General features: G+C 30.5%; 1 protein-coding gene across 1 annotated transcript in view; it reads right to left on the bottom strand.

The window, feature by feature from the left end:
- Nucleotides 1–26194, bottom strand: part of spi (spitz) — a 67705-nt gene that overhangs the window by 33965 nt on the left and 7546 nt on the right. The window contains exon 2 of the mRNA XM_075293517.1: nucleotides 6179–6217. The gene's annotated coding sequence lies outside the window, so the exon portion shown is untranslated. The remainder of the gene's footprint in view (nucleotides 1–6178; nucleotides 6218–26194) is intronic.

Below are 26194 nucleotides of genomic sequence, written 5' to 3'. Positions count from 1 at the left end.
ATTACAAGATTCTTGAGGATACTTTTAAGTGATTAGCTACAAAATTGTAATTATCGACTACCGTCATTGGTATGCGTAAGCAGACTTGCCTGGCGGAGAGAAATGAAAAATAAAACGTTATCGATTGGGGGATCCGATTCTTGATTTTGGAAATTAAATACCTTTTTGGTTTGTGTATACGGATATTGTCCTCCCTTGATAACTACGCTCAAAAATTGATGTATTAGCCACATCCAGGTGCCCCTAGAACGGTTACAATTCAGGTCAATGTAACAGAAATCCATAATCTCATATTGGAAGATTGGCCGAAGAATGTTGGTCTTGAGAAAGCTATCGGAGCGATTGGCGACGCTTATGTTCCCAAATCCTGACATCAAGCTCTATATTTCAGAGCTCTGTTTCAACTCTAAATCTTATTCCGATGGATGGTATAAGTCATTTCGTAACAGTCGGGAAAACGTGGATACACTGTGCCATCGACCATAAAATGATGGCCACCATTTTCTGATCTACATCCACATCGACTACCTCGATAAGAGTAGGATGATCACAAAGTTGTATATACAATATACCAAATTATTTGCCCAATCTATCGGTGAATAGAAAAATACGACCCTCACACGTCGAAGCAAAATAGACACCTCTCGCCCAACTACGGACAGGATTATGAACTGTCTTCCCACCTACTTTTTTTTAAGAGATTCACTTGGACACAAGGTCCTCACAGGCCTAGGGAAAAAATATTTTTCTGACTATGCTGGGCCACAAATAAAATTACTTAATCATCACTTTTTCAAAAAGTTTTCTTACAGGCTACCTCTTACGCTAGTAAAAATGTTTAAAGGTTTGATATTTACAAACACATTATGCGAAAAAAATGAGTCACAAAAAAAGAAAAGTATTAAGTTTCGCTTCATTGGTATTATAGGTTCTAATATTGCCGAAACCGAAATATAAATCCACCGATACCGTTTTGTATTTATCATTTTGTAATTTTTAATTACACCAAATTATTTGAAGACAACAATTTTAAGTTTTTTTTCAAAATTTTTATAAACAGTTAACGTGATAGTATTTATCTTTATGTTTCATCAATACAAGGACTTCTCGATTTCGAACTCCACCAGGCACAAGACAAACACTTACTAAATCAGTCTCAAAAGCATAGATGTATCCTAACCGTAAGTGCTACACACTACATACAAGCTTCAAATCCCATCACACAGCCCACACATCACATAGGGCAAACAAAATTCACCAGCTTAAGCGGCAACATTGGCAGAGATACATAACCGCTGAGATTAAATTATTTACACAAAATCCATAGCCAACGTAGAAGGAACAAAAGATCTCTCAGATAGAGAAAAAGATCAGTGGTTTAAATGCTAAAGAAGTCAATAGGGAAATATTTTGCAATTCAATTTTCCAAACGGGAAAATTTAAGAGACACAAAATTCCCTTTGACATAGACATTTTTTAAGGTCAAATAAAATAAAATGTCAAAAATAAATTTTCTATAGAAATAAAATTTTGACAAAATATTCTATAGAAATAAAATTTTAGAATATTTTCTATAGAAATAAAATTTTTAGAAAATTTTCTATAGAAATAAAATTTTTAGAAAATGTGCTACAGAAATAAAATTTTTAAAAAAATTTATATAGAAATACAATTTTGACACAATTTTCTATAGAAATAAAATTTTGACAAAATTTTCTATAGAAATAAAATATAGAAAAAAATTTTTATATAAATAAAATTTTGAGACCATTTCCTGTAGAAATACAATTTAGACAAAATTTTTTATAGGAATAAAACTTTTGAAAAAATTTTCTATAGAAATAAAATTTTGACAAAACTTTCTATAGAAATAAAATTTTGACAAAATTTTCTATAGAAATAAAATTTTGACAAAACTTTCTATAGAAAGAAAATTTTTAGAAAATTTTCTATAGAAAGAAAATTTTTAGAAAATTTTCTATAGAAATAAAATTTTGACAAATTTTTCTATAGAAATAAAATTTTTAGAAAATTTTCTAAAATTTTCTATAGTAATAAAATTTTCAAGAAAATTTTCTATAGAAATCAAATTTTTAGAAAATTTTCTATAGAAATAAAATTTTGACAAAATTCTCTATAGAGAACAAAATTTTTAGAAAATTTTCTATAGAAATAAAAAATTGTTTATTTTTATGTAGAGCTTTGGTCATTTATTATCAATCATCTCCCTAAAGCAGCAATCTTCTAAGACAATACCAATTTATTTTCTCCTAATATCCATTTTTTCCCTGAATCCAAATTGCATATCTTCATATTTCTCCTATAGTTTCTCCACAACCTCTTGAAGTTTAACCATTTACATAGCAATGGAATAAAAAAAGACAAAAGTCTTTATTTAATTCACCACATGTATTTGATGCTTCTTAGCTGGTATGGTATCTTCTGATGATCACCGACCGTCGATACAATGTTGCAGGCACAAATTGGAATTCGACATGGGAAAAACAAAGTAAACTTCACCAGCCAAAGTGGACAAACAATACGATTTATCATATCCTTAATTCTGGGAATAAAAACACAATTTCGAAATAAACGTACGTACGGGTCGTGTACGAGGAGACAACAAACCCACATAGTAAAAAAATACAAAAAAAAAAGAAAACAAATCCCATACCGTAGTAGAGAGGAGTTTAGCGCCAATTTTGAAAAATGAAAGAAAACGAACGAAACGGTCGCAATCAAAGCCATAAAATGAAGGCGACATCGTAAACAACATTTGCGCAAAGAGATTGGATGCGTAAACAACAAGAACAACAATCCAGACAAGCAAAATTGTAAATGAATGCAAAACAAACAAAAACAAAATCAGTCTGCATATTGAATGTCCTGGGTACTCCAATCTACCTCGTATATACTCCACCCCTCTCACATAAGGGAAAAGGGCGCTTTTGCGCGCATTTCAAAAACAACACAACACCAGTGATCGAGATCGCAATCATCGTTAGTGCCTTACTTTAAATAGGCGCACAAGAGAGTCTTTTGTGAATTGAAATCGAAATCATAAACAACAACAGGAATGGGACGACAAAAAAATCCAAAAACTAAAAATATACATACCACAGCCATTCGTTCTCTGTTTGGCAAGATCACTACTCTACTATAACCACACTCTCTTCCCGTCGTATTCTTTGCGTCTGTCACACTGTCTGTCTGCCCGTGGTATGATTTCTGTTCTACCATAGTTGGTACCACCATTCTTCTAAACCAAAAACCAATGAACTCTATGCTGTCGCCCGTGTTGTTTTCTTTTATTTCTCAGATAAAGAAAACTGCAGTCCTTGAATGTTATTGACTTGTTTTCGTTGAGTTCGAACTCCTTTTACTTGGTGGCAGTTGCTTACCCTCCCTTTCTGAATTAAGTACATTAAGAAGCTACCTCAAGATATTAATGTGTATACCACCACCATACCTCCTAAATAGCACACTCACTGTTTTTAATACTGGATGAAATGATGGTGTGGTGGTGCTTCGGGATTTAATAATGACTTTTTTTTGTATTCCCAAAAAAACAATTTTGGCGCGCAAATTCTTTCTTGACCATTACTACGAAAAGTGTGTAGATAAGTCTCCGATTAATGTGCTTGGGTTTTTGTCAGTAACAAGAAGTACAAAAAGTATATAGAATTTCACTCCAGAATTAAAAAAAAAAATAAACAAGAAAAATATTTGAGTTCGTGATCGAAAAAAACAGATCACAAGACATTTGAATGGAGGCACATCGTCACTATAAACTATGATCAGTAATCAAAACTATATTGTAGCGTTTAAATCAATCGACATTGTCACACTCGACACCTAGAAAATGGGAATAGTGGGAAACCGCTACTGAAGACGAATGAGGGAGAATCTTTCACGCCCAACAATAACAGAAAGTTGGGTACTAACTACAAAGTTTTTCGACACGAAGTAACAATTTAGATAAATATTTTATATAGAATTTTGAAATATATCTATATTTTTTTAAATTTAGATCCTCACTAACCTAAAAATCATTTTGTCTGCTTTTCATTCAAAACCATTCCTTGAAATTTAATATTAACCCGCGGTTTATCTACTATACAAAATTTCCTTTGTATACTTTTAGGCGAACACTTGTCCACTGAGATCATTATGTCACAAAAGGGCAAATTGTTCACAAACTCGATTATATATCCACTCGACGATACCCATAATCTTTTCGGTATTTAGGGTCACAAGCACTGTTGCACCTCGTGCCAAAAATAGTCTGCCAAAATTTGAAGAAAATTTTACCAGAAAATTAAAAAAAAATAATTTTTTTGTATTAATGATTTTATCTAAATTTTATTAGAAAATTTTGTCAAAATTTTATTTCTATATAAAATTTTGTCAAATTCAAAAATTTCAAAAATCAAAATTTTCTTTCCTAGAAAATTTTATCAAAATTTTATTTGTATAGAAAATTTTGTCAAAATTTTATTTCTATAGGAAATTATGTCAAAGTTTTATTTCTATAGAATATTTTGTCAAAATTTTATTTCTATAGAAAATTTTCTCAAAATTTTACTTCTATAGAAAATTTTCTCAAAATTTTACTTCTATAGAAAATTTTCTCAAAATTTTATTTCTATAGAAAATTATGTCAAAATTTTATTTCTATAGAAAATTTTCTCAAAATTTTATTTCTATAGAAAATTTTCTCAAAATATTATTTCTATAGAAAATTTTCTCAAAATTTTATTTCTATAGGAAATTATGTCAAAGTTTTATTTCTATAGAAAATTTTTGCAAAATTTTATTTCGATAGAAAATTTTTGCAAAATTTTATTTCTATAGAAAATATTGTCAAAATTTTATTTCAATAGAAAATTTTGTTAAAATTTTATTTCTATAGAAAATTTTGTCAAAATTTTATTTCTATAGAAAATTTTCTCAAAATTTTATTTCTATAGAAAATTTTCTCAAAATTTTATTTCTATAGAAAATTTTCTCAAAATTTTCTTTCTATAGAAAATTTTCTCAAAATTTTCTTTCTATAGAAAGTTTTATCAAAATTTTATTTCTATAGAAAATTTTATGAAAATTTTATTTCCAAAGAAAATTTTATCAATTTTTTTTTTTTGAAAATTTTGTCAAAATTTTATTTCTATAGAAAATTTTGTCAAAATTTTATTTCTATAGAAAATTTTGTCAAAATTTTATTTCTATAGAAAATTTTGTCAAAATTTTATTTCTATAGAAAATTTTGTCAAAATTTTATTTCTATAGAAAATTTTGTCAAAATTTTATTTCTATAGAAAATTTTGTCAAAAATTTATTTCTATAGAAAATTTAGTCAAAATTTTATTTCTATAGAAAATTTAGTCAAAATTTTATTTCTATAGAAAATTTTGTCAAAATTTTATTTCTGGGTAATTCCAAAGTAAATGACCCCTACAGTTTAAAAATAAAATTATTATTTTTTATGTATTTGTCCGCTAATATTACACATTCTTTTGCTATAATCAGCAACGAATTGACAACGATTTATGCAATAGAATATAGCTTTTCGTTTATGTTGTTTTTTACCCACAATAAATAAATTCAAACACAAAAATCGTTGAACTTTTTATATTGTAACGACCGTTACTTTTTAAAAGAATTTTGTTTTTATAAATAATTTTCTTTGATTTGAAAACAAACCTATTACTGAAAGAAAACATTACAAAGAATTTAATCAGATTTTTTACATGACACATCCTGTGCAAAATTTTACAATACATGATATTTGTTTCCGAAATATGAAAACAGCATATTTATAAAGTAACGACCGTTACTTTTTTAATGGTCAAAAATAGTATTGAAATTAGATTTTTTATGAATTCTTTCGGTTGCTACCGAAGCTTGAACTTTCGTAGGTCCAAAATTAAGCAATCCTCGTGACATATATTCTTAGGGTGGAATTTTATTTAAAAAATCACAGAATATCGGTAACGACCGTTACTTTGGAAACACCCTTCTATAGAAAATTTTGTCAAAATGTTATTTCTATAGAAAATTTTGTCAAATTTTATTTCTATAGGAAATTTTGTCAAACAAATAAAAAAACATCTTAAAGTATGAAGAGATCTTTTGCAATTGGCATTGGAGTTTATCGAGCTGTACAAAAGACATAACTTACCTTAAGGCCAAAAGGTTGAATAATCAGTCTTGCTTAGACCTGTAAAGAAATATAAGATGAAAGGTTATTAGGATTTCCGTAAGGCTTTGGAAGGGTTCAGAGACCCATTCAGGGCTGCTCACAAAAATGACAACATACTTGTTCTATGGAAAGGTCTACATTGCATGAACTCGGCTTTATGAAAGCCTAACTATCTGCATTGTCAACTTTAAATGTTGTTAAAGGGATACAGGGTTTGATAAGCGAACTTTTACTCAGCAAAAAAATTGGATATTGTTTCACAAAAATTTCTTTTTAGACGCATCCCAGGATGTATCATCAATTTTTTCCACATCCGATAAAGTTCTTTTGGACAAGTCTTAGAATATATTACATCCAAAGGGAATTTCGATATCACCTAAGGAGATGAACTTAAGCGTGGGAATCTTACATTCGTTGCAGTACGCAACTACTTCCGTTTTTTGCAGGATTTATTCCTAGACCAATTTCCCTCTTGCTCATTTCCCAGCCATCTGGAGAGGTCCTTCCTCTATAATATCTCTAATAAGAGACGTTTGTTTTACTTAAACTACAGTCTTCTTTCCACCTTTATCAATTTGGACTTTTTTTCTATTATCCAATAGATGACATGCACTACTAATGCCTCTATGTTCAATATTTCAATCAAAATATTAATAAATTTTTTTCTTTGAAGCCCTCTTAGAAAAACAAAACCATTTCCACTTTACCATGAATAAAATAAATATGTATGTATGTATATTGTGTTAAGCATGGAAAACGGAGTTTGGGGAAATCTACTTAAAATTCAATTACATTTATTTTAAGAGCGAGCGTTAGTTGATTTTTATATTTCCATTTTGATTTTCTTCTCTTAACTGACAACGGAGGATTTATTATACAAATGGCTGCTGTGTTGTGGAGCTACTTCTATGGCTGTCAATTCTATCATATAAAAATCTCCTTAAAACGTTATTGTCGTCATCATTTTTGCCACCACCCTCACAATTTTCCTCACTATGTGTTCACAAAAAGTTCCCAAGATTCGCTCTCAGATGACTAAAAGTATATCGGTTGGTCTATCATTGCTCCCCTCCTGTCACGCTCCTTTTTTATTTCTACATCATTACTCTGTTTTTCGTGAGCTTAGTGGTATTGTCACATCTCCAAGTTGTAAAAATCAAATTAGAATGAATGAAAGTACATTAATGTATTTATGCTGGTACAAGAGTTATAGACAAATATGATGGAATATATGAATGTAGAGTGATTACATGTAAATGTTGATCGTTTCATAGCAAAATTATATTCTTTAGTTTCCATAAAAAATTGTTGATTACATATATCGCATATACTTATAGTGATATCCCCTAAATTCTATGAGATACGTTAAAAACAAATCATCCACTAGTAGAAATCTGTAATGTAGAAAGAGTACATATAGTGATAAAACGTATGAAGAGAGGCCCACAGCTGCCCTTTTGACAATTTTTCAGGGCACACCATAAGACCACATGGGGATAAAAACATTCGTTATAACTTTTTGCGTGTAGGAAGGAGATATCGGTATTTATCAAAATTTTATTTCTATAGAAAATTTTGTCAAAATTTTATTTCTATAGAAAATTTTGTCAAAATTTTATTTCTATAGAAAATTTTGTCAAAATTTTATTTCTATAGAGAATTTTGTCAAAATTTTATTTCTATAGAAAATTTTGTCCAAATGTTATTTCTAAGAAAATTTTGTCAAAATTTTATTTCTATAGAAAATTTTGTCAAAATTTTATTTCTATAGAAAATTATGTCAAAATGTTATTTCTATAGAAAATTTTGTCAAAATTTTATTTCTATAGAAAATTTTTGCAAAATTTTATTTCTATAGAAAATTTTTGCAAAATTTTATTTCTATAGAAAATTTTCTCAAAATTTTATTTCTTTAGAAAAATTGTGTCAAAATTATATTTCTATCGAAAATTTTGTCAAAATTTTATTTCTATAGAAAATTTTGTCAAAATTTTATTTCTATAGAAAATTTGGTCAAAATTTTATTTCTATAGAAAATGTTCCCAAAATTTTATTTCTATAGAAAATTTTGTCAAAATGTTATTTCTATAGAAAATTTTGTCAAAATTTTATTTCTATAGAAAATTTTGTCAAAATTTATTTCTATAGAAAATTTTCTCAAAATTTTATTTCTATAGAGAATTTTGTCAAAATTTCATTTCTATAGAAAATTTTGTCAAAATTTTATTTCTATAGAAAATTTTGTCAAAATTTTATTTCTATAGAAAATCTTGTCAAAATGTTATTTCTGTAGAAAAATTGTGTCAAAATTTTATTTCTATAGAAAATTTTGTCAAAATTTTATTTTTATAGAAAATGTTGTCAAAATTTTATTTCTATAGGAAATTTTGTCAAAATTTTATTTCTATAGAAAATATTGTCAAAATTATATTTCTATAGAAAAATTTGTCAAAATTATATTTCTATAGAAAATTTTCTCAAAATTTTATTTCTATAGAGAATTTTGTCAAAATTTTATTTCTATAGAAAATTTTGTCAAAATTTTATTTCTATAGAAAATTTTGTCAAAATTATATTTCTATTGAAAATTTTGTCAAAATTTTATTTCTATAGAAAATTTTCTCAAAATTTTATTCCTAAGAAAATTTTCTCAAAATTTTATTTCTATAAAAATTGTTGCAAAATTCTAATTCCAAAGAAAATGTTGTCAAAATTTTATTTCTATAGAAAATTATGTCAAAATTTAACAAAATCTCGTCCACTCGTAAAAAATCTGTAATGTAGAATGAGTACATATAGTAATAAAACGTCAAAGTTTGTCAAAATTTTATTTCTATATTACTACTGGTGCAATATTATAAATGGCTACTAAAGTTGTTTGCCAACTTTTTATTACAGATCTATTGAATTCCAACTAGATGTAACGTTCTTTAATATACTAAAGATTTTGGATACAGGTCTTCTTAATGCTAAACTTTTCCCAGTACCCCTCCTCCGAATAAATAAAAGGGAGTCGTATTTATTGTGCGTCTGGTTGATGAACAATGATGATTATGATGATGTTTTTATTGTTGTCTCTTATTGGGGTGTCGTCTTCCTTCAATGTTTTGAATTTTGTTTTGCTTTTTGTTATTCTTTGATATTTGTTGTTCAATAAGTTGTTCTTCATTCTCACACAATGCAATTGCAATAACTAACATAGGTTGGAACAATTGTTGTTTTGTTTTGTCTGCTGAGCGGGAAAATGCGAATAAAATCGCTTATTGTTGGATTGTAGTTCAACGCCCTTCTACCTAACACATTTACATACATCGACATACATGTGTGAGGGTATGAAAAAATACTGTTGATGACATTAGACTACAAAATAATGCAAAATTATAAAAATATTTAGACAGGAATTCGACATACCAGATTATTTACCCATTGATATTGCAACCATTGTTTTTGGCGCGATATTTCTCACCTCTATAGCAGGGCAAATATTTCAAAGGTACCACAGTTGGTGATGTTAAAACAAGATATTGGATCAGGCGGATTTACACCAAACTGTGAAACTTGGAACAATGCAACAGAGAGGGTAGGGTAAAATTCTAATACGCAGGTCTAATCAACATTTTAGATTCATTTTCCTTCTTTAACTTTAGCCCTAGACATTCATCCTTCGTCAAAATGACATTGCGTAATTTTAGTTTCGATCTAAAATGCGTTTTTGACGATTGGGAAATGATAAATTTAAATTATAATAATTCAACCATTTTAAAACAATTTTTGTTTTAGAAAAGAATAAAATCATAAAACTTTTTGGCAACTTTTGTAACAACTTCGTGGTGAAGGATCCAAAGCAAGAATTGCAAATGTTTATTACTTGTTAAAAGTAACCGTGAAAAAAGTTGCTGTTTTAGCGCGATAATTCGATTTTAATAGAAATTTCATTTCTATAGAAACTTTTGTCAAAATTTTATTTCTATAGAAAATTTTCTCAAAATATTATTTCTATAGAAAATTTTCTCAAAATTTTATTTCTATAGGAAATTATGTCAAAGTTTTATTTCTATAGAAAATTTTTGCAAAATTTTTGCAAAATTTTATTTCTATAGAAAATATTGTCAAAATTGTATTTCAATAGAAAATTTTGTCAAAATTTTATTTCTATAGAAAATTTTGTCAAAATTTTATTGCTATAGAAAATCTTATATCTATAGGATTTTTTTGAAAAATTTCTCAAAATTTTATTTCTATAGAAAATTTTATCAAAATTTTATTTCTGTAGAAAATTTTGCCAAATTGTATGTCTATGGAAAATTCGGTCAAAATTTTATTTCTATAGAAAATTTTGTAAAAATTTTATTTCTATAGAAAATTTTGTCAAAATTTTATTTCTATAGAAAATTTTGTCAAAATTGTATGTCTATAGAAAATGTTGTCAAAATTTTATTTCTATGGAAAATTTGGTCAAAATTTTATTTCTATAGAAAATTTTGTAAAAATTTTATTTCTATAGAAAATTTTGTAAAAATTGTATTTCTATCGAAAATTGTCAAAATTTTATTTCTATGTAATATTTGGTCAACATTTTATTTCTATAAAAAAATTTATCAAAATTTTATTTCTATAGAAAATTTTATCAAAATTTTATTTCTATAGAAAATTTTAACAAAATTTTATTTCTATAGAAAATGTTGTCAAAATTTTATTTCTATAGAAAATTTTGTAAAAAGTTTATTTCTATAGAAAATTTTGTCAAAATTGTATGTCTATAGAAAATGTCAAAATTTTTATTTCTATGGAAAATTTGGTCAAAATTTTATTTCTATAGAAAATTTTGTAAAAATTTTATTTCTATAGAAAATTTTGTAAAAATTGTATTTATATCGAAATTGTCAAAATTTTATTTCTATGTAATATTTGGTCAACATTTTATTTCTATAAAAAATTTTATCAAAATTTTATTTCTATAGAAAATTTTAACAAAATTTTATTTCTATAAAAATTTTTGTCAAAATTTTATTTCTATAGAAAATTTTAACAAAATTTTATTTCTATAGAAAATTTTGTCAAAATTTTATTTCTATAGAAAATTTTGTCAAAATTTTATTTCTATAGAAAATTTTGTCAAAATTTTATTTCTATAGAAAATTCTGTCAAAATTTTATTTCTATAGAAAATTTTGTCAAACATACTTTTCTATAGTAAATTTTGTCAAAAATTTTTTCTATAGATATTTTCTATTTTTTTATTCAGAACAAATTGTAAAAATTTTATTTCTATAGAATATTTAGTCAAAAATATATCGATTTCATAAAACATCATAATAAAAAATTATAAATTAACTAATTCATAAAAAATCAAAAGTTTACTTCACTAATTTTCTCGAAAAAAAATAAAAACACGAATTTCAATACATGTGGCAACCTCTGCTGTCACACAATGAGAGCAAGAAAACACAATGTATGCGGTTTGGCATAAACAATCTATTTGCTGATCACAATATCACGCAGAATTGCAAACAACAACAAAAAACAAGATATACACAAATTGGTACTTTACCAATGTAGCAAAAAAAAAAATACTTCAAAAGTACCAGATTAACGAGTATTGCATCTTAAAAATGTAAACAAACCAGCAACACAAAAGAAACTGACGAAAAAATATGCATACATACGAAAACAACATCATCCCCACAAAGTGAACGATTGAGACAGATATGTATGTTGTAAAGGGTGATTTGTTAAGAGCTTGATAACTTTAAAAAAAAAAAAAAACGCATAAAATTTGCAAAATCTCATCGGTTCTTTATTTGAAACGTTAGATTGGTCCATGACATTTACTTTTTGAAGATAATTTCATTTAAATGTTGACCGCGGCTGCGTCTTAGGTGGTCCATTCGGTAAGTCCAATTTTGGGCAACTTTTTCGAGCATTTCGGCCGGAATAGCCCGAATTTCTTCGGAAATGTTGTCTTCCAAAGCTGGAATAGTTGCTGGCTTATTTCTGTAGACTTTAGACTTGACGTAGCCCCACAAAAAATAGTCTAAAGGCGTCAAATCGCATGATCTTGGTGGCCAACTTACCGGTCCATTTCTTGAGATGAATTGTTCTCCGAAGTTTTCCCTCAAAATGGCCATAGAATCGCGAGCTGTGTGGCATGTAGCGCCATCTTGTTGAAACCACATGCCAACCAAGTTCAGTTCTTCCATTTTTGGCAACAAAAAGTTTGTTAGCATCGAACGATAGCGATCGCCATTCACCGTAACGTTGCGTCCAACATCATCTTTGAAAAAATACGGTCCAATGATTCCACCAGCGTACAAACCACACCAAACAGTGCATTTTTCGGAATGCATGGGCAGTTCTTGAACGGCTTCTGGTTGCTCTTCACTCCAAATGCGGCAATTTTGCTTAGTTACGTAGCCATTCAACCAGAAATGAGCCTCGTTGCTGAACAAAATTTGTCGATAAAAAAGCGGATTTTCTGCCAACTTTTCTAGGGCCCATTCACTGAAAATTCGACGTTGTGGCAGATCGTTCGGCTTCAGTTCTTGCACGAGCTGTATTTTACACCAAGATCTTTGCGGGTTTACACCAAGATCTTTGCGTAAAATCTTCCATGTGGTCGAATAACACAAACCCAATTGCTGCGAACGTTGACGAATCGACATTTCACGGTCTTCAGCAACACTCTCAGTAACAGACGCAATATTCTCTTCTGTACGCATTGTACGCATTCGTTTGGTTGGTTTAATGTCCAATAAAGTAAAATGAGTGCGAAACTTGGTCACAATCGCTTTAATTGTTTGCTCACTTGGTCGATTATGTAGACCATAAATCGGACGTAAAGCGCGAAACACATTTCGAACCGAACACTGATTTTGGTAATAAAATTCAATGATTTGCAAGCGTTGCTCGTTAGTAAGTCTATTCATGATGAAATGTCAAAGCATACTGAGCATCTTTCTCTTTGACACCACTTTAGAAGACTGCAACTCAGGGATGGAAAATACAATTTTTAAGAAAGTACAAAAAAGGTATTTTTTTGATCGAAAAAGTACTTTTCACCTAAATCAACAAAAATTCCATTGGAAGATTGTTGACAAGAGCTCCATTAGACTGAATTTTAACGAAAATAAAATTTTGTTGAATTGACCTCAATTTTAAATATATTTTTTGGTTTAGTTTTATATCCTCCTACAAAGACTACCGTAGCATTGTAATCACGGTCGCTACAGTTGGTAGAATTCTACAGTTTGGTAGATTGGTAGAAATTTTATTTCTATAGAAATAAAATGTTGAAAAATTTTTTTATAGGAGTACAATTTTGACAAAATTTTCAATAAAAATCAAATTTTAACGAAAATTTTTCTATAGAAATAAAACCTTGACAAAATTTTCCACAGAAATAAATTTTGACAAAATTTGCTATAGAAATAAAATTTTGACAAAATTTTCTACCAAAATAAAATTTTGAAAAAATTTTCTATAGAAATAAAATTATGACAAAATTTTCTACCGAAATAAAATTTTGAAAAAAAAAACATTTCTATAGAAATAAAATTTTGACAAAATTTTCTGTAGAAATAAAATTGTGACAAAATTTCTATAGAAATAAAATTTTGACAAAATTTTCAATAGAAATAAAATTTTGAAAAAAAATTTCTATAGAAATAAAATTTTGACAAAATTTTCTACCGAAATAAAAATTTGAAAAAAAAAATTTACAAAAATTCTATAGATATCAAATTTTTGCAAAAATTCTATAGATATAAAATGTTGACAACATTTTCAATAAAAATAAAATTTTGACAAAATTTTCTATATTTTTTTTTTTTTGACAAAATTTTCAATAAAAATAAAATTTTGACAAAAAAATTTCTATAGAACTAAATTTTGACAAAATTTTCCACAGAAATAAATTTTGACAAAATTTTCGATAGATATAAAATTTTGAGAAAATTTTCTGTAGAAATAAAATTTTGATACAACTTTCTGAAGAAATATATTTTTGAAAACTAATACTTTTTTGGTAGTATTTGATAAGATTGTCTCCAAGTGTTGGTAGATTATTTTTATCTCAAGTTTCGACCGTGACTGTAATGGTTTGCATTATTTTAGTACGCGATCGATAACTTCTTATTTAGAAAGTGTTCGTGTGGATGTGTAATATAGAATCACATGCTTTTTTCTACTAAAACTTTCTTCAAATGTAAGAAATATTGTTCTATGGCGTTTCCAAAATCGAGATTTTCTTTCCGCATGAACTTGTCTGTTTTGTCAAATTTGTAAGAGACTATAAGCAAATAAGTTTGTTAAAGACTCTCAAAATATTAAAATATTTTGTCAAACCTATTGTACCATAAATCTGATATCGGCTCAAAAATGTCTCCACAAAAGGTACTAAATCATTCGCGGGGGTACTACGGTACTGACCAGGGTGAAAAAGTATTGAAAATAGTACTATAGTACTGCATTTTCCATCCCTGCTGCAACTCTTAGGCGACAGCGAGCAAAAATCCCGCATACAACAAATACAAAACTGTACATAACACACACAAAACAAAAACAAATGTTGCCATAGGAAATCAACATGAAGAGCATAAACAAAAACCCACAAAAACAAAAACTGAACGACGAAATATACAATAATAACAAAACATAATAAAGCGAAACGCATAGTAAAGAAGAACCGGCATTTAATACGGGACGACAACGATGAGATTGGTAATGCTGAATTGCCTTATACCAATAACGATTCATGAGATTCTCTTCAACAGCATTTGTTTTTTTTTTTGTTTTCGTAATGAAAACAAAACACACAACAGTACAGTACACAACAAAAATACTATAAACTTACTACGAAAATAAATACACAATAAACACATATGAAAGAAACATACATACCCGGACAAACAGCCAACATAATGGATGGGAAGAGTGAACGAATACGGTAGAGTCATTACATTGGAGTAAAGGAGATAGTTAACTGTGAGAGTGTTTGTTCAACATAATGAAATCAGGGAGACATCATAGGGAACGAATGGAATAGAATTTTCACAATGCTATATTTTGTAATGGAACTTCGAGAGCATAACTAAATGAGATGAAGAGACATTATAGTTCTCGTACTCACACATCTAGATACAAATACCACCATGCAATCATAACACACATTTTTTGAAACCTCATTAAAAACAGGAAATCCATAAAAACAGGAAATGGTTGAAAAGAAGAAGAGCAGAGAGTTAAAAACAAAACACAAGAGGCAACATTCTTTTGGTTTTCTACAGATAGAGAGCAAATATATTTAGTATATTTGGACAAAAGGCCAATGACGTTTTGCTTATTCTCAAAATGGGGAAAAAATGAATGACTTCGAGAGAAATGTATTCGGGTCGTCTCTGGATTTGTCGCCAATATACACATATACTAACTTAAGGAATGTTTTTCAGCTTCTCGTTTAACAGGATATAACATTTGGGCAGTGTATTTTCACAAGTTGTAGGTATAGAAAAAATTTTTACTACTCTTTAGGGAGGAAAGAGGAACAACAATTTCCCTACACTAAAGAATTCGTGTTTTTTTTCTTTTCATCCAACAGACTTCGTAAACGTTTTAACATGTGGTGTGGTCTTCCGATTGTTGGTCAAATTGACAGACGGTGTCTGGTCTGCCGGTTGTCTGATGTATATATCTTCGTTTTTATACGGTCATCAACATTACAGCAAGCGGATGTGTAAGAGTTCGACTGCATAGACACAGAAGACAGGACAGACACATGCCGCGAACCAGAGTAGCTCTTCATTGGGTTATTTTTGTGTACGCCCGAATGCTACTGTAAAATGTTTTGGGTGAAGAAGATCTCCCATAAAATAAAAAAAAAACATAATTTGCTGCTGCAGCATAAGACACAGTTTTCTGTGATGAACTACAAATACCAGCTGCAGTCAGTAGCGACGAATTTTGCAGTAAAACGCCCAACATTTTTGGAGCCCTTTTAACAGACAGCACACAGACAAAAGCTCGTCAAATATATACACAATGCCTTCTAAGAATTATCCAATGTACATATAAAAGAAGAATGTACGAAAACAATGAACTGTACCTTCACATGAATTCTTAAAATTAACACCTGTTACCTCTGGGTGTATACCAACTGTCTTCGTCTTCAATATAAACCGGCCGCATGGTAAAAACAAATTCGGTGAAGTTTTTCAATACTATTTTTTTTTTCAATTTATCATATTACCAATAAGTTTTTTTCGAAGAAAATTTGATAGGACATTGCTTTAACAATACATTGAAAATAAAAATAAATTGAAGAACCACTCAAAATTACAATATAATGTGGAAGTGGCCAGGACCGATATTTAGCCTTGCATTCAGATAGTTGTCATTTTTTAACTAAAGAAGCTAACCAGGACCTACGTTCGTACTTGGCTATTACAAATTAAGACTCCTGACAATTTGGGCTGGACATAGTTTTGGAGTTTCGATCACGGTTTCCACAGTTGGCAGAATTCTACCAAAATTGGTAGATTTTTTACATTTTGGTAAGGTTGGAAGCCACCGTGGTGCAATGGTTAGCATGCCCGCCTTGCATACACAAGGTCGTGGGTTCGATTCCTGCTACGGCCGAACACCAAAAAGTTTTTTAGCGGTGGAGAGAAGTTCCTCACTGTGGTATCACAATGGACTGAATAGTCTATGTGAGCCTGATACATCGGGCTGCCACATAACCTAACCTAACCTAAGGTTGGTAGAATTCTCAATGTTTTGGTAGATTTTCCATAATATTCTTCACAACTAAGAGGTACTTCATAATTTTTCTATAGAAATAAAATTTTGACAAAATTTTCTAAAGAAATAAAATTTTGACAAAATTTTCTATAGAAATAAAATTTTGACAAAATTTTCTATAGAAATCAAATTTTGACAAAATTTTCTATAGAAATAAAATTTTGACAACATTTTCTATAGAAATAAAATGTTGACAAAATTTTCTATAGAAATAAAATTTTGACAAAATTTTCTATAGAAATAAAATGTTGAAAAAATTTTCTATAGAAATAAAATGTTGAAAAAATTTTCTATAGAAATAAAATATTGACAAAATTTTCTATAGGAATAAAATTTTGACAAAATTTTTTATAGACATAAAATTTTGACAAAATTTTTTATAGACATAAAATTTTGACAAAATTTTTTATAGACATAAAATTTTGACAAAATTTCTTATAGAAATAAATTACAGTGCACTCGCGGTAACGTGAACTAATTAAAACCAAGAGAGTTCACGTTAGCGAACTTCAACGAATTTCAGAAAAAACATAGCCATATTCGGGAGTTTTACACATTCTAGTGTGATAGTCTTTTGATATTGATATTATTAATACTAAAAACTTAATTTAATTTAAAGAAAAAATTTAAAAAAAGAGATCGGAAAAATATCAGTGGGTATGGAATTATAAAGCAATTTAAATTAATAAATAAAATTCACGACAAAAGGCAAACTAAATCAATAAAAAATTCCGTAATTGTATTTGGCATTCAGAATCTGCCTTTAACGTCAAATTTCATGTTCTCAGCGTTACGAAGTAGTTAGTGTAAGAAAAAGCATGTTCACATTATGCGGAGTTCACAAATTTTTTATAGACATAACATTTTGACAAAAATTTGTATAGACATAAAATTTTCTATAGAAATAAAATATTGACAAACTTTTTTATAGACATAAAATTTTGACAAAACTTTCTATAGAAATAAAATTTTGACAAAATCTTCATTAGAAATAAAATATTGACAAAATTTTCTATAGGTAGTTTTTGGTAAAATTTGTTCTTAATTTTGGAAGATTATTTATGGCTCGAGTGGCAACCGTGGTTTCGAAGTACTTTTCGATATAAGATCTAAGCTTAATGGGGAGTGTTAATCCAAAGTTAAAAAAATAATTATTGCAATCTATACTCAGATTAATTGTTAATAAATGGTGGTACAATATGGCAATTTTCATGAAAATCGTCCGATATTAAAATATGGGATCAATACCTAATACTGCTTCAATTTTTTCCACATGGAAAAGTGTTAATTCAAAGAATTTCGATTTCGGGAGATCAAACGTTTCATGTCTTTAATATACAAATACGAAGTTTGCTTATTATAAAGTCGATAAACCTTTCAATGAAGCCGTTTTGTCCTTATAAAGGGTGATTCTTTTGAGGTTAGGATTTTCATGCATTAGTATTTGACAGATCACGTGGGATTTCAGACATGGTGTCAAAGAGAAAGATGCTCAGTATGCTTTGACATTTCATCATGAATAGACTTACTAACGAGCAACGCTTGCAAATCATTGAATTTTATTACCAAAATCAGTGTTCGGAAAATCCGCTTTTTTATCGACAAATTTTGTTCAGCGATGAGGCTCATTTCTGGTTGAATGGCTAGGTAAATAAGCAAAATTGCCGCATTTGGAGTGAAGAGCAACCAGAAGCCGTTCAAGAACTGCCCATGCATCCCGAAAAATGCACTGTTTGGTGTGGTTTGTACGCTGGTGGAATCATTGGACCGTATTTTTTCAAAGATGCTGTTGGACGCAACGTTACGGTGAATGGCGATCGCTATCGTTCGATGCTAACAAACTTTTTGTTGCCAAAAATGGAAGAACTGAACTTGGTTGACATGTGGTTTCAACAAGATGGCGCTACATGCCACACAGCTCGCGATTCTATGGCCATTTTGAGGGAAAACTTCGGAGAACAATTCATCTCAAGAAATGGACCGGTAAGTTGGCCACCAAGATCATGCGATTTGACGCCTTTAGACTATTTTTTGTGGGGCTACGTCAAGTCTAAAGTCTACAGAAATAAGCCAGCAACTATTCCAGCTTTGGAAGACAACATTTCCGAAGAAATTCGGGCTATTCCGGCCGAAATGCTCGAAAAAGTTGCCCAAAATTGGACTTTCCGAATGGACCACCTAAGACGCAGCCGCGGTCAACATTTAAATGAAATTATCTTCAAAAAGTAAATGTCATGGACCAATCTAACGTTTCAAATAAAGAACCGATGAGATTTTGCAAATTTTATGCGTTTTTTTAAAAAAAAAAAAGTTATCAAGCTCTTAACAAATCACCCTTTAGTTAAGCGATTCAACATAAAAATTTGACATCTTATATAGGAATAATAGGAAAAATTGTTTGAGCAAGGTAAACAACCTGGCTTCAATAATTCTGAAAAATTCTTCAACGCCTTTAAATTTGCTGACTTTCTGTGCCTTGATAAAAAAAAAAAACCAAAAAATCGTTTAACATTAGGAAATGTATTTCAACACTTTACATTAAAGACGTCCTAATTTGCAAATTTAAGGTGTCGTTAACACATAAAGTCCTTTATAGGACATGAAGAAAAAAGCTAAAACAACGAATAATTTATTTGTTTCCTATAATCAAGTACACAAAACTCAAATTGTATCCTTAATTCAATTCGGCGCGTCTTTGACTCGGAAGTGTAAAGACAAAATCTTTGGGACCGGGCATCCTTTTTTTGAGTGTAGGTTTTTCCCTAAGGCTAGGTATTTAGGCTCATTTAGACTGTTGAGTTGGATCCATGGGTACACGGTTTTCGATTAATGCGAAAAACACCTATGTTTTCATATGTTATTCACCATCCCTGTGGTAAATAGCTGAGCAAAAAGCAATTTCAAAAAAAAAATACGTTTATTTAACATGTTCCCCTCGAGAGATTTTTTATTCGTATTTTTCTTAAATTCTTTTTTGCACAAATTTACTTTTGCTTTGCACTAAAATATTGGACTAAATATCAAAACCACTGGAAGTACATTTCCGGAAGTGTACATGCATATGGAGGCTATACCTAAAAAAAAGTCCCATACATTTGAGCTCGACCGAAGAATTGACTTCGCAAAAAAAAACGTTCTAGTCGAGCTCTACCAAATTTCTAACTTTTGGTAGGAACCATGCGAAATTTTGAATATTTCGCATGAAAATTTCCACGAATAAATCTGAAAACATGTGGTATATTTATATGTGGACTATAGCAAACTAACATAATCGTTGCTAACTAAATAGCTTCAAAATACTTAGGTGTAACGAAAAGTAAAAGAAAGTTCATAAAATGTGTTTCTTCTTTACAGAAGAAGAAGAAAGCCGTCTAGTAATATGCACTTGACTACATTGTGTGCGTCAAGTTTTCTTTTGCGTCGTCGTCTTCGTCTCTTTTTTTTCCCCCACAAGAAATAAACAAAAATACTATTAAAGATAATCTCATTCAATCGGCCACAATGGAACTCACTTAAAAACATGAGGAATTTGTGTCAAACGTCGGCCCCACCATCAATGTAACGAAATAAATTCTTTCTTTCCTTTCTCTCTATTGAGAGGAGATGAAGCGAGAAAAAAATCTCCGCTTTAGTCATTAAGATACTTAAGTATTGAGAGGAGACATTCATTCATTGAATGAGTTGATGGGGGGATGGTTGTTAGCGGCTGGCGAACCTAATTCAATTCGGTTTTTACACGCTACTATTATTGCTACTCACAGAGTGTGAGGAAACGAGTACAGGGCGATGAAAACAAAACTGAAAATATTTGAAAATCAAGTGTAACGGTTCCTAGTAGTGTTCGCACACAATTTCATAACGGTATGCTGCAATGGTTAGGCCTATTATACGGCGTCTGCTGTCGTTCGTTCTTTGCATACGAATGACATACGTAAGAATGCAATGAAACAGGGTTGCCACATTAGATAGTTCATCATTTGAAATGGAATTCACACTTAAAGCATGCAGAAATTGCAAGCAAACGAAAAAAAAAAACAAAATAGGCGAGAATCGTACATTTATGCATTTGTCTATAGACAATGTCCGGCCACCGACCGCACACAAAATAAATTGAGTTTGCATATGGCGACGACGTGGGGTAATGTTGACGATGGCGATGACTGACATTTCGACCTAGATTTTTCTAAGAAATGTCAATGAATTTACTACGTAATTTTATATACGAGTAAACATTTTTTATTTTCCAGCAAATACCACCCACTCACATATACATACATTCGTGAATGGAGCATTATATTGTTCACCCATAAAAGTCTTCGAAATTCTCCAAGGATGATGTCAACACTAGTTTACAAAAAAACTAAAAATTTCGCAGATCTAGAAAATAGGGAATTTTCGATATGATAATACTGCCATCTATATAATATTATCACCCCCACACATAGATGTAATACAGGACTTCGAAATAGTTAGGATATATATGGGGTAGCTGACACCTAGCATAACCAAGTTGAAGGTGATATATGTACAGTGAAACCTCTCAAACTTGGACACTCTGAAAACCGGACATCTGCCAAACGTGGCCTGTTGTCTGGGGACGTGGCCTGTTGTCTGGACATTAAAATTGACACTCATATGTGGACACCTCCCAAATGTGGACAAAATTTAGGCGACCGTCAGTAACCACTTTTCAGCTAAAATAGAGATAATCTGAAAATATATCCTTCGAAATACAGTCGAAGCTTTGTGTTTAACGAATATCCCCATTTAGCGAAAATCCTATTTAACGAACGTCCAAGTTCTTAACATTGAGTAGTCTAAATAACGAACGGTTGAACTAAATTTACGTTCGATTTAACGAAAATGCTTTTAATCTTAAGAAAATAAACAAAAAGCAGCAGTATTTGACGATTCTGAGAATGGCTTAAATACTTAGGAAATGTCCACAAAGTACGGCATTCCCATGATATTTAGATTCCATCAAATGTTTGCAAATATATATTCAATTGCCGGGTAACTAGGTAAAGTTAGGTTAGATAGAGTGGCAGCTCCGCTACGGGAAATGGATCTACCGCAGAACCGGTACAGGACCACTCACTGGTGTGAATAGACCAGTCCCAGTTCTGGTCGAAACGTAGGGAAGGGATCGGCCACATTAATACGGGATTTTTCATTGACGGGAGGTAAATTTTACACTGCAGGACACAGCTTGGACTCATTCCAAAGTACATGACTTAGTAGGACTAGACAGGTCCTCATGAACCAGTCTGGAACAAAACCTTAGGAACCAGTATTATTTTGATCATCCCAATTGCACCAGAGGGAAAAACTTTTGACCCATAGGTAAATTTCTAAATCCAATAAAATTTTAAAATCGAGAGAGTATACAAATCAATAAATTATATGAACATTTAAAAACTGCGACAAACTGGAGCACTGGTACTAGACCTGTGATAAGTCCGTTAGTGGCAATATGCACAAAATTTTCGTAGGATCGCCAGTTGGACAGGTGCTGAATTTTTCTCTTATTAATGAGTGCTAACCTATTCTATATTTAGCTCAATAACAAGAAACCTCCTTCTTATAGCTCAAGAGAAACTATGAAATACACAGGAATGTCAACACCATTAGTGAGAGGGATAAACTACCGCTAAAAAAACTTTTTTGGTGCTCGGTCGTAACGTTCTATCTAGCGTTGAGAGTACATCTATGCCGACAGGAGCAGCACAGTAATGGTGTATATAGAACGTTTTAGGAAGATGTTACTATGAACACTACCTATGCCTGGCCCATATTGAAACCGGGGACTGGAAACAAATTAGGCAATTCGTCTAAGAAGTTAGATATTGACATTGGTGAAGGCCTCCATAAGACATCAAATCTTCGATCCTCTTTTCAATCTAACCTAACCTGCATCAGTTTTTAAGGATTATTTAAAGTAATATATTATAAGTGCCTCTGTAGTTAAATTTTTCCAAATGATTATGAATTTTTACTCATCTGCTAAAAAAACTACAATTTTCAATAAAAGATGACGTTCAGCTGATCTTTACTGGTGTTAGGGGAATTCCACTTGTTCTTGAGTCAGGGATTAATGATAATTTGCGGTCTCTTTCGGGGTGGTTGACGGATAATGGCTTTGTCGCCAATCCGGATAAGACTAAGGCGTTTATGTTCCGTACCGGTCATCGTTTGTTTTCATACCCGAGGATTCATATGTACTGATATTGAATTCGTTGACAGTACTGTGTCTAGGGGTGATGATTGTTTGAATTTTAGTCACCATATTGATTATGTTTCCTGCAGGGTCACATTGGGACTTAGGAAATTGTACAGTTGTGGACTGAATTTGCCTCTTCCGGTGAGACGTATGATGGGTTTTGCGTTCCTAATGACTCAGGTAAACTACTGCCTTGAATTGGTATCATGTACTCAACACTATAATAGACACAGGATCAGGCTCATTGTCAATAGAATAGTGCGTTTTGTATACGGACTTCGTAGGTTTGATCATGTCAGTGACTATGTTAAGGAATTCCTAGGATGTAATTTTGAACAATATGTTTCATTGCGTAAATTGACTTTTTTCTATAAGGCTATTCAGAGATCGTTACCCGCGGATTTACTTTCGAAATTTATTTTTTCCCACTCTGTTAGGAACCCACAGATTACCACACCTCAGATTTCCTGTCCGTTGCTAGAATTTGGAATTCTCTCCCAATAACACTCAGGTGCTTCAACTTTACTGTTTACCAATTTAAGCAATTCTAAATGAATGATTTATAGAAGAATAAATTGATTAATAAAGATGTCTGTCATTGCCAATGGTAGTTATCCTTATTTTCTGGAATAAGTATTGGTGGATATTATTTGAACCTTTAGCCATATTTTACTTTTTTTATTTCTTAGTTTTATTTTTATTATTTGCTTTATTTTTGCTTATTTCGTTTGCACTTATATATTCTACACTTTTTCTAAAAATTCATTCATATTGTTATTTAATTAAATGGTAAATTTATTTTAGATTTTATATAATTAATTAGTTATAGAGGCAATGCGCTATTATCGGCCTTTCTGGCTTATTGTATTGTCGAAAATAAAAAAAAGTTAACATATAATATTCCCGTTCGATTTACGGCCATTTTCATGTAGCTCCGTTAGGCTTTAACTGCCAGTTAACACAAAGAAAAATGGAAATATCTTTTCTCCAGTTAACTTTAACTGAAAAAATTTCAGCAGTTAAGTTTCTAACTGGCATATGGAATATATTATACGCAAGATGACAGATATGTAGATATCACGGTTTGAAAGTTCGTTAGCTAACGTAGCACTAACGGAGCTCCATGAAAATGGGGGTTAACGAATTTTTCTAAATAACGAAAGGGCCTGACAATATATCGTTCATTAAACCGAGCTTCGAGTGTGAGAAAATGTGTTGCGGTTCGTAAGAATTATTGAAGTAATTCTTACCATCAATTATGAGAACAATTTATTTCGATATTTTTCTGTCATAAATTTAAAGTGAATTGAATATTAAATTTTTTTTTACAAAATAATTTTATTTTTATTTGTCACAATTGTCAGTTAAACATTGGCGTAGCTAACAACGTTCTCCTAGGCAGTGAAAGTTACAATGTGTACTCATTGGTAAGATACCTCAACAAGAGAAACAATTAATTCGTGTAGATGGAAAAGAACCAGTATTTTCAATTCAATGATATATAATCATAGTTTAAAGAAATACTGCATGGTATTGGGTAGGGGGAGATGACAAACCTATAAAACCCCCTTTAGCTACGCCTATGTCATTAAGTAAATACCGATAATCACAAATGAAAAATTAAACTACCTTACTAAATAGGCCTTGATGACATAGATTTATCATTTATCAAATGATAATCGTAGTTATTTTGACGAAGGATGGTTATCTGGGTTAAGAAATATTTTCATTTAAAAAAATGTGGTTCTCCGAACTGGTAACACTTAATATCAGCTATACTTTAATTTTCTAAATAGAAGCTCGACAAAACATAAAAAGGAAAACTTTAAATTATTTTTCCGTTAAAAAGGGCTACATTGAAAAAAAAACTTGTCAATTTCCCAAATTGTTTGTTACTTTATCTATGTTAAGTAGTTATCGGAACCACGCTCGCACAGCACATTACATTATAGCAAAACAAAACTATCTGGCATATAAAGGAAATGTGGAATTTTATTGCCATATCGATGGTTTACCGAATGGAATTCAACACTAAAAATGTTTGAATCCAAATTACATTGATGAATGAAAAACAAAAAATCCCCCCTTTATTCCCAAATGTACGGAGTATTGTCACACAAAAGACATACGTATGAACCGGAAATAGTAATTTAAATATCTGCGAAAATACTATAGAAATATGAATGAATGAATGTATGGATTTTTGAAGAGAACACACAACGCAAATTGTCAATGTGCTTATTAGTCACTTTTTTATTTGGAATTGGCGATGAGACGAGAACACAATGTTTTTTTTTTTGAAAAAGATAACGTCATACATTTGCATCGGTGACGGTGTAAGTGGTTCTTATTCCGATTTGCATATGAGATAAGGCCAACAATGATTTTCTTCGCCTTTGCAAAACACATGGAAACATTAATTTGCTCTTTCCCAGGGTAATTTGATTTGTAAACATGTAATGATACTCTAGGCATAGTAACGATATGGGGGTATTGCGTGAAGCGAACATAAAAATCTTCATACCAGAGTATAAGCTAGCAGGTGTGCCTTGGCCCAGACATTTTTCGCCAGCCGATTTCATCGCAGATTATTAGGCATCAGATCCACTAAAATATAGCCAACGATGCAGACTAGTCATTTATGCTTAATTCACTTTTGTAGAATTTATGCCACACCACTACATCACACATCTCTTATGCATCTGTAACTGTCAAATAAAAAGTACCAAGTCGGTCAATAGAAGGTTAGCTATAATGACAGCCCGATATTTCAGGTTCATTTAGACAATTCAGTCTATTGTCAAACCATACACTCTTATCACTGAGTGCTTCCCGATTCTATGTTTAGCTCAATGACAAGCGACCTCCTTTTTACAGTCAAGTCCGAACGGCGTTCCATATTGAGGGGAAACCATTTTGAAACATTCAGAAATTACTGAGAGGGCAATTTTTTTGGTGTTTGGTCAAAACTGGGATCGAACC

Source organism: Haematobia irritans, chromosome 2 (genome assembly GCF_050003625.1).
Source record: "Haematobia irritans isolate KBUSLIRL chromosome 2, ASM5000362v1, whole genome shotgun sequence".
Classification (NCBI taxonomy): Eukaryota; Metazoa; Arthropoda; class Insecta; order Diptera; family Muscidae; genus Haematobia; species Haematobia irritans.
The sequence above is the reverse complement of the archived record's forward strand: the minus strand, read 5'-3'. Positions and strand labels throughout refer to the sequence as shown.